The following is a 15334-nucleotide window of genomic DNA, read 5'->3' on the forward strand; positions in this document are numbered from 1 at the left end:
CTTTCTCTCTATTCTGCCGCGGTCAGGTTTCGAGTCTTACTCAATGTTCACACCTTATAACACAGCCAAGAACTCCTTTGCCGATCCATTTTGAACTCCTTCAAAATCTTGTCATGGTATGTATTCATTTGAAAGTACTATTAAGTGTTTTGATCTATCCTTATAGATCTTAATGCTCAATACTCAAGCAGCCTAATCCAGGTTTTCCATTGAAAAACACTTTTTCAAATAACTCTGCATGCTTTCCAGAAATTCTACATCATTTCCGATCAACAATATGTTCACAACATATACTCATCGGAAATTCTACAGTGCTCCCACTCACTTCTTTGGAAATACAAGTTTCTCATAAACTTTGTATAAACCCAAAATCTTTGATCATCATCAAAGCGTATATTCCAACTCCGAGATGCTTACTCCAGTCCTTAGAAGGATTGCTAGAGCTTTGCATACTTGTTAGCATCTTTCAGGATTGTTAAAACCTTCTGGTTGTATCACATACAACCTTTCCTCAAGAAAATCGTGAGGAAACAATGGTTTTTGACATCCTATCTGCAAGATTTCATAAATAATGCAGTGACTGCTAATATAATTCCAACAGACTCTTAGCATCGCTATGAGTGAGAAAGTCTCACCGTAGTCAACTCCTTGAACTTGTCGGGAAACATCTTAACGACAAGTCGAGCTTTCTTAATGGTGACATTTACCATCATTGTCCGTCTTCCTTTTAAAATCCATCTGTACTCAACAGCCTTACGACCATCGAGCCGTTCTGCCAAAGTCTACACTTTGTTTTCATACATGGATCCTCTCTCGGATTTTATGGCCTCGAGCCATTTATCGGAATCCGGGCCCACCATCGCTTCTCCATAGCTCGTAGGTTTATTGTTGTCTAGCAACATGACTTCCAAGATAGGATTACGTACCACTTTGAAGTAGTACGCATCCTTGTCGTCCTACGAGGTTTGGGAGTGACTTGATCCGAAGTCTCATGATCAATATCATAAGCTTCCACTTCAATTGGTGTAGGTGCCACAGGAACAACTCTTTGTGCCCTGCTATACACTAGTTGAAGTGATGGTTCAATAACCTCATCAAGTCTCCACCATCCTCCCACTCAATTCTTTCAAGAGAAACCTTTCTTCCTCGAGAAAGGACCTGATTCTAGAAACAATCCCTTATTGCTTTCGGATCTGAGACAGGAGGTATACCCAACTGTTTTGGGTGTCCTATGAAGATGCATTTATCCGCTTTGGATTTGAGCTTATCAGCCTGAAACTTTTTCACATAAGCGTCGCAGCCCCAAACTTTTAAGAAATGACAGCTTAGGTTTCTCTAAACCATAGTTCATACGGTGTCATCTCATCGGAATTACGTGGTGCCCTATTTAAAGTGAATGTGGTTGTCTCTAATGCCTAACCCATAAACTATCGTGGTAATTCGATAAGAGACATCATGGTATGCATCATATCCAATAGGGTGCAGTTATGATGTTCGGACACACCATCATACTATGGTGTTTCAGGCTGTATTAGTTGTGAAACAATTTCCGCAATGTCTTAATTCTGTGCCAAACTCGTAATTCAGATATTCATCTCTATGATCATATCATAGATATTTTATCCTCTTGTCACGACGATCTCTCACCTTCACCCTGAAATTACTTGAACCTTTCAATAATTCAGACTCGTGATTCATCAAGTAAATATACTCAACATCTACTCAAATCATCTGTGAAGTAAGAACATAACGATATCCACTACACGCCTCAACACTCATTGGACTGCACACATCAAAATGTATTACTTCCAACAAGTTGCTTTCTAGTTCCATTTTACTGAAAACGAGGCTTTTGGTCATCTTGCCCATGTGGTATGATTTGCATGTCTCAAGTGATTCAAAATCAAGTGAGTCCAAACGGTCCATTTGCATGGAGTTTCTTCATGCATATTCACCAATAGACATGGTTCGCATGTCTCAAACTTTTCAAAAATGAGTGAGCCCAAAGATCCATCAACATGGAGCTTCTTCATGCGTTTTATACCGATATGACTCACGTGGCAGTGCCACGAGTAGGTGGTACTATCTTATATCTTTTGGCATGAACATGTGTATCACTACGATCGAGATTCAATAAACCATTCATTTTAGGTGCAAGACCATTGAAGGTATTATTCAAATAAATAGAGTAACCATTATTCTCCTTAAATGAATAACCGTATTGCGATAGACATAATCCAATCATGTCTATGCTCAACGCAAACACCAATCTCGATGGTAGAGGGAGCGTGCGATGCTTGATCACATCAAGCTTGGGAAAAACTTCCAATACATATCGCCAGCTCACCTTTAGCTAGTCGCCGTTTACTCCGCAGCCTTTTATTTCGAGTTTACTAACACTTAGCAACCGAACCGGTATCTAATACCATGGTGCTACTAGGAGTACTAGTAAAGTACACATTAACACAATGTATATCCAATATACTTCTATCGACCTTGCCAGCCTTCTCATCTACCAACTATCTAGGGTAATTCTGCTCCAGTGGCTGTTCCCCTTATTACAGAAGCACTTAGTCTCGGGTTTGGGTTCAACCTTGGGTGTCGGAGTAAATAGCCATGGGTAGCCTAGCCGGCTTCCCCTGGCCCTTCTGAAAAAATTACGAGCCCGTCCGGCTCTCAAGAATCCAAGACATGGGGCCGCCTTCCCCTTGCTGGCTGTCACCCAGGCCGGCTTTTGGAAGGTGGCCCGACTTTAGCCCTCATGAAGAAAGCCATGGGAGGGCCGACTTCGAGAAGCCGGCCACGAGGAGGCCGACTCCAAGAAGCCGGCTCCCATAAAGCGGTCGAGACCGTACCCTCAAAGTTTGCATCCACCTAGCGGCGATGAGACGGGGCGTGGCTACAGTAAAGCCTGCCACCCCCAAATCCCGGAGCACGATCGGCACAGTGCGCCGTACGGGTGACCATGACCCGCCCGGCGCAACACTGTTTCCATGCCGACCCTGACGCCATCCACGACGGACTACCAGCGCGGCCCACGGGCGGTGGGTCCCTTTGGGCAGAGAGACACCCGAAGGCGGCCACACCTCCCCCAGTCGGCCCAAGAGAGAGACGGCTCCCCGCAGCCGGCTTGCCATCTTCCTCGAAGGGGACGCCCCATTAAGGAGACAAGACGCGGTGAGGCTACAGCGATCGCCCGCCGGGCGGCGGCACTGTAGCCACGCCTACCTCGACGAAGCCCACGTCACCAAGATAGAGCAACAGTAACCAGCCGCCGACCAGGTCCTGGACAGTGGGGCCTGTCTGTCGACCAAGGGGCCGGCAGCCGGCGGGACCCACCAGTCGGCGGGCCCCAGCAGCCGGCGCAGAAGCCGGCGAGCGCAGTCACAGACGGCTGGGCCCCGCGCCCAGTCGGATTACCATTGTACCCCCGGGGGTAGGCCTATATAAACCCCGGGGGGCACCCATGCAAAGGGTGGGACCCCCAGCTAGTTTTAGACACCACACAAGGAGAAGAAGCAAGCTAGCCGTGCCCTTCTTCCTCCTCCCACCGAACAGCTCAAGAAGCATTGTGTAGCTACTTGTCCATCTAGTGATCATGCGGAGACCCCGCAGAGCAGCAGTAGGGGTGTTATCTCCACGGAGAGCCCCGAAGCTGGGTAAGATTCGCCGGCATGCATGTCTTCGCCTCATCCCGTTTCCAGGCACCGGCGACGTCTTACTGGCTCCCACAATGATAAGCCACCCGTTGGCATATGTCGCACCTACCACCCGACATTTGGCGCCCACCGTGGGGCCAGGTGCACCGTCGTCCGGAAACCTGTTCTGGACGGGAACCCTCTTCCTTCCCAGCGAGCGTAGCCAGCCCGGCACGCCCGATGGCGCTTGCCACGACGCGCTGCAGGGCATCACCAGCATCTGCGCGTCGAGCAGCCTCGCCAATCTCCTCGACGAAACCCTCACCTCCGACGAGCTCGCCTCCGATGCGGGCACCGACCACCTCGCCAACCTCCTCGGCCAGCTCCATGTCTCCAGCGAGCCCGCTGTGGATCTGGAGTCGGTTGGCTCCACCGACCCGATGCCTGTCGACTCCGACACGGCCTCCCTCGACACCTTCCCCACCAACGTTGCGATCTACAACGACCCGCTTCCTCGGACCGACGGCCGCGATACTGTCACCACCGAAGTGATGGTCGTCGGCCACGGCGGCCCGGCCGACGAGAGCGCCCACGACGCCCCGCACGCGGCGGCCCACGACTTGTCCACCCCCCTCCCGGCTGATGCCGACGACGAAGCACTGGAGGCGCGCCGCCTCGCCCTCCTCGCAGAGGGCCGGAGGCTGGCTTTCGTGAGACGCCTCACTAAGGCCTACCAGCGCGAAGCTGACCGCGCCGCCTTCAGCACGCCGGCCCCGGGCAGGCCAAGCCGGGCCGACATTGTCAAGCAACGCGGCGCCGTCATCGCCGACATGCTGGGAGTCGACCGCCCGGTCTATGCCACTCCGCTCGAGAACTTGCGTGCCGCCCAAGCGGCCGTGGACGAGTTGGACGGCTTGGAGGCCGAAGAACTCCCCCACATGACCCGGCGCATCCAGCAACTGATTGACGCGGCCGCACGGCGGCACGAAGCCGACGCCCGCGCGGGAAGCCCTCCCCCGCGCCGAGATCACAGCGCGACGTCCCGGACACCGACTACGAGCAACGCCCGCGCGCGGCGCGAGAAAGAGCCGGCGGCCAGCCGAAGCCGGACCCGAATCTCCATCGAGCAAGACGTGGACGGCCATCCCCGAGCCATGGAATGGCGGGGCAACCCGCCTCCGCCTCGACCCCGTGGAGAGAGATATCCCACCCCGCCGCCAGTGGCGCACCCGACTCTCAGCGGCCGACTAGGTCGCCGCGAAGGAGTCGGCGAGAACGACGCCCGCCATCGGATCGACCGCCTGGCGCGATCCCTGGCGCTGGAAGAAGAAGACGATGTCGGCCCGCCTTGTTTCGGCCCCCGCATCCGCGACGAGCCTTTCCCCAAAGGGTTCTCGCTCCCAAGAGACACGCCCAAGTACAACGGCTCCGTGAAGCCGGAAGATTGGTTGATCGACTACTCCACAGCGGTCAGCATAGCCAACGGCAACCAGCGCGTTGCCGTGAAGTACATGCCCCTCATGCTGCAAGGCACGACGCGGACCTGGCTCAACAGCCTCAAGCCTCTCAGCATCAACAGCTGGCTATATTTCACCGAAGCTTTCATCCGCAACTTCACCAGCACCTACAAGCGGGCCCCCAAGCCCAGGCAGCTCTCCCTGTGCGTACAGGGCCCAGCCGAGTCCACTCGCGACTACCTCATGCGTTGGGCCGAGCTCCGCAATTCTTGCGAGGGGGTGCACAAGGTGCAAGCCATCGAATACTTCACTGCCGGGTGCCGAGAAGGTACCCTCCTCAAGCACAAGCTCCTCTACGATGAGCCGACTACCCTCGACGAGCTTCTGGACATAGCAGACAAATACGCCACCGCCGACTCTTCGATGAAGACCGAGCTCCGGGTAGACGCATCCGGGAAAGTACTCAACCCGGCGCCCAAGACGCCGGCAGGGGATTCCGGCCGACGCCCACACCCGAACGACCACAAGCGCAAGGGCCCTGCGCCGCCTCCCGCCAGTCGGCAGGTGGCCACGGTCGAAGACGCGCTGCCTGAAGGGCGACCCGCGCCCAAGAAGCCCAAGGGCGGCCGGCCGGCTTGGCAGCCGACTTTCTCCTACGAGAAAACTCTCGACGCCCCGTGCAAATTCCATAGCGGCGCGAAGCCATCCAACCACACAACCCGGAAGTGCCATTGGCTCACCCGAATCTCTAAAGGCGAGGGGCTCGCGCCGCCTCCGCCTGCCGGCCCGCCGCCTCCGTCCGCTCGGCCTGCAGTCGGAGCCGTGCACGACGAATTCCCCGACGAGCAAGCAACCTACGTCGTCTTTACAAGCCAGCTCGAAGACCGGCGCGGCAAACGCCGAGAGCAACAGGAAGTCAGCGTGGTCGCTGCCAACCCCGCCGGACACATGCATTGGTCAGAAAAACCCATCAGCTGGAGCCGGGCCGACCATCCAGAGGTGATGCCGTCTCCCGGCTCTTATGCGTTGGTCCTGGAAGCCACCCTCGCGACGGACAGACGCGCTGCCCGCTTCTCCCGCGTGCTGATAGACGGCGGGAGCAGCATCAACATCCTGTACCGTGACACCCTGGAGAAGCTAAATGTCAAGACGAAGCAGCTCATGCCTACTCGGATAGTGTTTCATGGCATCGTACCCGGCTTGTCCTGCGCCCCCATTGGCAAGATCAAGATTGATGTACTCTTTGGGGACAAGGAGCATTTCCGCTGGGAAGCAATCTGGTTTGAAGTGGTGGACCTAGAGAGCCCCTACCACGCGTTGCTTGGCCGACCCGCCTTGGCCAGGTTCATGGCAGTTCCCCACTATGCATACCTCAAGATGAAGATACCAAGTTCCAAGGGTGTCATTACCGTAGCCGGCGATGACAAGAAGTCTTCCGAGTGCGCTGCCGCCAGCAGCCGGCTGGCCGAGTCCCTTGTGATTGCCGAAGAGAAGAAGATGTTGGACCGGGTCGTGGCCATGGCCAGCAAGCTGCCGAACCAGCCCCCCGACCCCAAGGAGTATGATGCCCAAGGATCTTTCCAGCCGGCCAAAGAAACCAAGAAGATACCCCTTGACCTCGAGCACCCCGAGAGGTTTGCCGTCATCGGGGCAAGCCTGAACAGCAAATAGGAAGGCGAGCTCGCCGATTTCCTCCGTGAGAATCGGGACATCTTTGCATGGTCCCCCAAGGACATGCCGGGTGTTCCGAAGGAATTCGCCGAGCACAAACTACACGTCCGAAAAGACGCGAAACCAGTCAAGCAGCCCCTCCGCCGACTATCAGAGGAAAAGAGAAGGATTGTAGGGGAGGAGATAGCCCGGCTCCTGGCAGCCGGCTTCATTATGGAAGTCTTCTTTCCAGAGTGGCTTGCCAACCCGGTCCTCGTGTTAAAGAAGAACAACAAGTGGCGCATGTGTATAGACTACACAAGCCTCAACAAGGCCTGCCCTAAAGATCCCTTTGCCCTGCCGAGGATTGACCAAGTGATAGACTCCACAGCCGGATGCGAGCTGTTGAGTTTCTTGGATGCTTACTCAGGATATCACCAGATAAAGCTAGATCCGGACGACCGCCTGAAGACCGCCTTCATCACGCCATTTGGAGCCTTCTGCTACCTGACTATGTCATTCGGCTTAAGAAATGCCGGTGCCACTTTTCAGCGTTGCATGCAGAAGTGCCTCCTCAAGCAACTCAGCAGAAACGCTCACGTCTACGTGGACGACATTGTGGTGAAGACAGAGAAGCGCGGCACCTTGCTGGAAGACCTCAAAGAAACGTTTGAGAACCTACGCCGGTTCCAAATCAAGCTCAACCCCGAGAAATGCGTGTTCGGAGTGCCAGCCGGCCAGCTCCTAGGCTTCCTGGTCTCTGAACGCGGCATCGAATGCAACCCGGTGAAGATCAAGGCCATCGAGAGAATGACGATCCCCACCAAGCTTCGAGACATCCAAAAGTTCACCGGATGCTTGGCCTCCTTGAACCGCTTCATCAGCTGGCTCGGAGAGAAAGCTCTCCCCCTCTACCGCCTCATGAAGAAGAGCACTCACTTCGAGTGGAACGACCAGGCCGACCAAGCTTTTCACGAGTTGAAGAAGATGCTGGCCACGCCGCCCGTCCTAGCGGCGCCGACTGAGAAAGAGCCCATGCTCCTTTACATTGCCGCAACCAGCCGGGTGGTCAGCACCGTCATCATAGTCCAACGCCCAGAAGAAGGCCGAGCCCAGCCGGTCCAGAGGCCGGTGTATTATTTGAGCGAGGTGCTGTCCGCTTCAAAGCAGAACTACCCGCACTACCAGAAGATGTGTTACGGTGTGTACTTCACCGCCAAGAAGCTGAAGCCCTACTTTCAAGAGCATCCTGTCACGGTCGTATGCACCGCCCCGCTGGCCGAGATCATAGGCAGCCGGGACGCATCCGACCGGGTGGCGAAATGGGCCATCAAGCTGGCCCCTTACACAATCTTCTACCAGCCCCGCACCGCCATCAAGTCCCAAGCACTGGCCGACTTCCTCGTCGACTGGGCCGAGACCCAGTACCTACCGCCGGCTCTCGACTCCACCCATTGGCGCATGCACTTTGACGGGTCCAAGATGCGCACCGGCTTGGGAGCCGGCGTCGTCCTTACCTCTCCCAAAGGCGACAAGCTCAGATACACGCTGCAGATTCACTTTGCCGCCTCCAACAATGTAGCCGAGTACGAGGCACTCATACACGGGCTCCGGCTTGCCAAGGAACTCGGCATCCGCCGGATCCTATGTTATGGCGACTCAGACTTGGTGGTTCAGCAATCATCCGGCGACTGGGACGCCAAGGACGCAAATATAGCAAGCTACCGCTTCCTGGTTCAACAACTCAGCGGATACTTTGAAGGATGCAAGTTCCTCCACGTACCGCGAGCCGACAACGAGCCAGCCGATGCCCTGGCTCGAATAGGCTCCACTCGGCAAACAATACCAACCGGCGTCGCTCTACAACGCCTCCTCAAGCCGTCCATCAAGCCGTCTCCAGAGTCCGATTCCATCTTCGTACCGCCTGACCCCGACGCGGCCGGGTCCGGCTCGAAGAACCAAGCAGGCGACCCCGGGACTTCAGTAGTCGGCCCGGGGACTTCGGCAACCGGCTCGGGGACTGCCACACCCGGCTCGGGGACTGCAGTAGCCGGCCCGGGGACTGCACCAACATGACAGCCGGTGGCCGACTCCAGCATTTCACCACCCAGCCCGCCCACCCTGGTGGCAGTAGCCACATTGGCAGTAGGAGAAGTCGCGGCTCCGTCATGGGCTCAGTCCATCCTCAACTTCCTAGTAAACCAAGATCTGCCGGCTGACGAAACAGAGGCAAGACAAGTCCAACGTCGAGCCAGAGCATACACAATCGTCAACAGAGAACTCGTCAAGCGCAGTGTCACTAGAGTCCTCCAACGGTGCGTCCATCAAGAGAAGGGCATTGCAATCCTCAGAGACATTCACCAAGGAGAATGCGGCCACCATGCGGCTTCAAGATCACTCATCGCCAAAGCTTTCCGCCATGGTTTCTTCTGGCGGACTGCTTTGGATGACGCCAAAGAATTAGTTAAATATTGCAAGGGGTGCCAACTCTTCAGCTCCAAGCAACACACGCCGGCTTCGGCACTCAAGACCATTCCCCTCACCTGGACCTTCGCCGTTTGGGGACTGGACATGGTGGGCCCATTCAAGATGGCACGCGGCGGCATGACGCATTTGCTCGTCGCCGTGGACAAATTCACCAAGTGGATTGAGGCAAAGCCGATCAAGAAGCTGAATGGGCCGACTGCTGTGACATTCATCGCAGACATAACAACTCGGTACGGCGTGCCACACAGCATCATCACGGACAATGGCACGAATTTTGCCAAAGGAGCCTTGGCACGTTTCTGCGCAGCCCAAGGTATCCGGCTGGACTTAGCGTCCGTCGCCCACCCGCAGTCAAACGGCCAGGTCGAGCGAGCCAACGGCCTCATCCTCTCCGGCATCAAGCCCCGACTGGTCGTACCACTGGAGCGTTCAGCCGGCTGTTGGCTCGATGAGCTGCCGGCTGTCCTCTGGAGTCTGCGCACTACCCCAAACAAGTCAACCGTCTTCACTCCTTTCTTCCTCGTGTACGGTGCCGAGGCGATCATCCCAACCGACATTGAGTTCGACTCGCCCCGGGTAACCATGTACACGGAGGCGGAGGCCAAGGAAGCACGAGAAGACGGCGTCGACCTGCTGGAAGAAGGCCGGCTGTTAGCCCTCAGCCGGTCTGCCATCTACCAGCAGGGTTTGCGCCGCTAGCACAGTCGGAAGGTCAGGCCAAGATCTTTCCAAGAGGGCGATCTTGTGCTCTGGCTGATCCAGCGAACAGCCGGCCAGCACAAGCTCTCGGCCCCTTGGGAGGGCCCCTTCGTCATCAGCAGAGCTCTAGGCAACGACTCCTACTACCTAATTGACGCGCAGAAGCCCAACGCACGCAAGAGAGACGACTCCGGCAAGGAGTCGGAACGACCATGGAACGCCAACCTCCTTCGAAGATTTTATAGTTGAAATGCAGTATGTATCACGCTAACTTTTGTACTAAATACGAGACAATAGGCCCCCCGAGGAGGGCTCGGAGACTGCCATCTTTTATCTATGAATGAAAAGTATCATGCTTATGACCTTGTCATTTCATTTACTTGTTCCGTCTGGCACCGGGTTCGACTAGTCAGCCCGGGGACTGGCCGACTGGAGTTATATTAGAAGTCCTACCCGCGGTCAGACAAGTAGTGTGCCGACACCCAGGCTTAGCTCTTGCCAAAGTTGCAGTTCGAAGAACCGCTGTCCGGCTGGCAAGAGTCATAAGCAGGAAAGGATGCCCACACGAAAAATGGCCAGGGACCAACAGACTAATATAACGAAAGCCGGTTTGCCGCCTACCACCGACCGACTACCAAAGTAGCCGGCCGGCCGGTTTCCATTCACTTCACTTCAATCCAAGAAAGCCCGAGTACTTGCCTCCCCAAAGAGGGAAGGCGGCAAAGGAAAAAGCCTAAGGATAAAAAGCATACGCGAATGGAAACCAAACATACACATAATAATATTTACATAAAAGACCTCCAAGAGGCCAGCATTCAACATAGTTTGGATACACCCCCAGTGGGTGGAACTGCGAAAGCTTAATAAAGATTGTTCAAAAGGCAACAAGCAGGAAAAATAAGGACGGCAGGTCAAGCTGGCGGAGCGACCGACGAGTCGGGCTGGTCGGCGGAGACGGTTGTGCCGGCTGAAGGAGTGGCCGGCTGGCAAACCTCGGCTTGATCACCGCCTCCCGCAGAGGGCGCGCTTCCACGCGCCTCGTTGCTGGAGGCACGGTCAGCCTGAGGCCGGCCGGTTGTTCCACTAGCCGGCTCGACGTCTTCACCGTCCTCTTCTTCATCATCCTCGCCCTCGTCGCTGGAGGCGATCTCCTCTGCCGAGTCCTCGCCCACCGCCGGGTTCAGCCCGAACCACTCCTCCGGCTGGGTAATGCCGTCATCATTGATTTCAGGTGCAAAAACGCTGATGTCGGTGCACTCGGCGATCGTCGAAGCACGCTGGGCGATAGCCGGCCGCACCTCCTCCAGCTCCGCGTCAGCCTACAGCCGCCAAGTGCGCAGCTGGTCCAGGTTCAGCCCTGGGTACCAAGCTCGAACGAACTCCAACGCCCGCCCGGCTCCAAGACGGGCCGCCGACGCCTTCCAAGCTTCAAAGCGACCGACTGCGACCTCCAGCAGTCGGGAGTCCGGCTTGGGGTGCGGGGGATCGTCTCGCCGGGCCAGAGGGCGGCCAACACCTGCGCCCCGGCACGTTGGAGCCGGCGAAGCATCCGGTGAGCCGGCTGCAGCCACGCTTGGACAGCCAGGAGCTGCTCCTCAAGCGTCCGATTCGCGTCCGGCGCGATGTTGACCCCCGCCTAGCGGCGCGCCTCGCGATGGGCCTCGATGGTTTGGGCGGCGAAGGCGGAGTAGCCGGGAGAGTAGTCTGCACAAGAAAATAGGCAGCAGCACAAGTCAGGCCAAAAACCAAGCGGCAAGGGGCAGGAGAGGAACGAGGAAGGCGGCTTACCGTCGATCAAGTCCTCGATGCGGCCGAAGCCTTCATCCAGCGCTCGCCGGGTCTCAGCCCAGCTCGCCGCCTCGGTCTCAAACTCTTCCTTCAGGGCGGCCTCGCTATCCTGCGCTTTCTGCAGGGCCGCCTTGTGGCTCTCCTCTTGGTCAGCCAACTTCTTGGCCAGGCGGTCACGCTCCTGGACCAAGGCAGCGTACTCAGCATCCTTGGTACGAAGGGCGGCCTGCACTTCGCCGAGCTCCCTCCTCAAGTCGGTGTTGGCCCCTGAAAAGACGAAAGAAAAAAAAACCAATAAGGAAAAAGTCGTCAAGGAAGATCCGACCCGACTGCTCAGCAGTCGGCCCGAATCTCGGGGACTACACCCAGTGGGTGCGCTGACGCGCCCCCACAGGAGACAGACAAGATCAAGCACTTACTTCGGCTGTTGGCCAGGTCGTCGGTCTTTCGACCCAATTCCTGAGCCTGGGAGTTGAAGGCGGCAGCACGGGAGTTATGATATTCCTGGAAGTTCAGACAGGAAGCAAAAATAAGGTAGTCGTCAAGAAAGATCCGACCCGACTGCTCAGCAGTCGGCCCGAATCTCAGGGACTACACCCAGTGGGTGCGCTGACGCGCCCCCACGGAAGAAATCAAGAGACCAAAGCAGCCAAGAATGAAAGACTCACCCGGATGGCGGCCCGCGTCGACAGGAACTCCTGGGTGTACTGCTGCAGCAGGGCGGCCTGAGCTTGAAGCCGGCTCCGGACCTCTTGAGCCGCCACATTCAGCTCGCCAGTCCCCCCGCTGGGACTCCACTCGGACGGGGCGGTGCTGGCCGCCTCCAGAGCCTCCGCCGACTGGCCGGCGCCCGCAACTCGGCGCGACTCCGGCGAAGCGGCGCCTCCCCCTGCGCGCCGACGCGTCACCGGCTGCACCTCGAAGCCGGCTCCGTCCTCCGGCTTACCCCCGGCCGGCTCCTCTGGCGCCGCTGACGATTGGCCGCCTTGGCCCGCTCCGGTTGGCGCTGCCGGCGGCGCTCTCCCCGCGAAGACCACGAGGTCCTCCCTCCTCTCCATCAGCGGCGGGTCTTGGACGATTTCCTCCGCCAGGGGCAATGGGGTGTCAGGGGCCACGGCTCGGAGGGGAATGGCGAGCAGCGGAGGCTGGTTACGTGAACCCTCCGCCTCCGTTTTCGCGGTCGCCGCCTCCGCCTGGGCCTTGGCTGCCGCGTCGGCCTGCTCCCTCGGCGCTTGGGCGGCCGCTTTTTCCGCCGCCTCACGCTCCTCCCGCGCCTCACGGGCGTTCCGCTCCATGGCCTCCCTGAGGTCGGCGCGGGGGTCCACGCGGCGGGAGCCCGAAGACCCTCCAGTCGGCCCAACTACGGAGCCGCCCGGACCCCGCTCAAGGGAAAGCGGCACCCTGTCCAGCGAGCGGGAAAAGGTTAGGAAGAATGTTCGAACATGAGAGAACGATGAAAAGCTTGCGACCAGGCAATCGACGACTTACGCTGAGACCGCCTGAGGCTGCTTCACCGCCTTGCGGAAGCGGGCCGCTTTCGCGGCCGCCTCATCTCATTTGGTCGCCGCGGTGGAGGCTTTGGACTTCTTCGGCCGACTGCCAAAGAGGATTGACGCGGCCCGGCGCTTCTGTGCGCCGCCGCTGGCAGCCAGCGCGGTGGACAAGCCCGCGCCCTGATGATCGGCCGCCGGTTGGCGACGCGGGGCGACTTCGGCTTCGGCATCATCCGGCCAGTCCTCGAAGCTGGCAGTAAGCCCTGTGCCTCCGGGCTCGGCGTTGTCCCCCACGACGGCGTCTTCCATGACGGCCGCCCCCAAATCCGGGTCGTTGACGTCGTCCACCGTGCGGTCAGGGACGTACTGGCGTTCTATCCCTGCTGCCCCGGTCGTTGGCGGAAGAAGGGGGTTCTGCTAAGAAGAACCGACCGATCAGAAGCCGGCCATCATAAAGCCGGCTACCAACAAAAAGAAGAAAGAGAGGAAAGCTTACCACGGGCGGAGGGTTGGCGCGAGAATACGGCACCTTGCCGTATCGCCAGTCCTCGGCGAGCTTGCAATTGGAGATATAATTTACCATGTATGACACCTCCGCATGAGGCATCTCCCTGGTGCTCAGCCGGCTTGGGTCGAAGCGGCCGCTCATCTGACACATCATGTGGGGCCGGCTTTGGAGAGGAAGTATCCGGCGCTCCACGAAGGCGGCCACCAAGTCGGCCCCGCTCAGGCTTTCTGACTGGATCATCACCCGAAGACGGGAGACGGCAGCGTTCCCGGCCTGAGACAGTGACCTGGACCGGAAACTCCATGAGGGCTGCCTCCCAGCCGGCGGGCCGGCTACGTAAGCCGGCAGGTTGACGTGGTCTCCTTGCTGGGCGATGTTCTTCACGTAGAAGTACGACTTCTGCCAGATCTTCACCGACTGGATTAGGGGGATGGACGGGAACGGGTTGTTCTCGCCCGACCTCCTCATGGCGATGTAGGCCCCGTAGGGGGCGGGCACGCCTGCGATGACGGTGCCGAGTTTGCTCTGGAAGAATTCCCCCCAGAGCTCCAGCATGGGGAGCAGCCCCAAGAAACCTTCGCAGAGAGAGGCGAAGGCCGACAGTAGCATCACCGCGTTGGGCATGAGGTGATGCGGCTGAAGATTGTAGAACTCGAGGAAGGAGCGCAGGAATCCGCTCGCCGGAAGGCCGAAGCCGCGCATGAAGTGCGAGCGGAAGACGACCCGCACGCCCTCCTCCGGTGCCGGCGAGATCTCCGTCTCTGGCGCCAGGCGGACCCGCACGAGGTTGGCGTCGGGCAGGCGCCGAGTCTGGCGGAGGAACTCAACATGGTCCTCATGGACGTTGGAGCCATCCCACGAGCTCGACAGCGCCATGGGAGCAAGACGATGTGGCGGCGCGGCGGCGCTGAGACGGGAGGCTGCGGCGGCAACGAGAGGAAGAAAGGAGGACGAGAAGGGGCGGAGCGAGAGAGAGCGTGCGAACCTCTGTCTCTCCCCCTCCTCCCCCTACTTATAGGCTCGCGTGGCGGAGCCGAGGAGGCGCGGCGTGGGAAAACGTGGGGATCGATCGAGCCCACTCCCCCACGTCCCGCGTTTATTGCGCCCTAACGGCGAAATAAAATCGCCACGGGAAGGCGAGCGGTCCACCTGGGCCGCAGAAGATCAGCGTTCGGGCCGAGGCCTAGGAGTGGCGGGCCCGAGCCTGCGGCGGCGTCCCGTCGCGCGCGTGCGCTGGCAGGGTCTCGCTGCCACGTGGCCCGCGGGAGGGCCCGCGGTCAGCATGCAGGTCGACCACTTTCCCGCCTGCAAGACGCAGGGCTCCCCGAAATCGGCATACTCCAGCAAAGCCGGCTCTTCAGGGTAGGAAGCTGACCAAGCTTCTCGTCGCTTTGTCCGCCTCGAAGCTCGATCAGCTTCGGGGACTACTGTCGGAGTAAATAGCCATGGGTAGCCTAGCCGGCTTCCCCTGGCCCTTCTGAAAAAATTACGAGCCCGTCCGGCTCTCAAGAATCCAAGACATGGGGCCGCCTTCCCCTTGCTGGCTGTCACCCAGGCCGGCTTTCGGAAGGTGGCTCGACTTTAGCCCTCATGAAGAAAGCCATGGGAGGGCCG

This window comes from Triticum urartu, chromosome 7A, assembly GCF_056163025.1.
Source record: "Triticum urartu cultivar PI428250 chromosome 7A, HENAU_Tu73, whole genome shotgun sequence".
Taxonomy (NCBI): domain Eukaryota; kingdom Viridiplantae; phylum Streptophyta; class Magnoliopsida; order Poales; family Poaceae; genus Triticum; species Triticum urartu.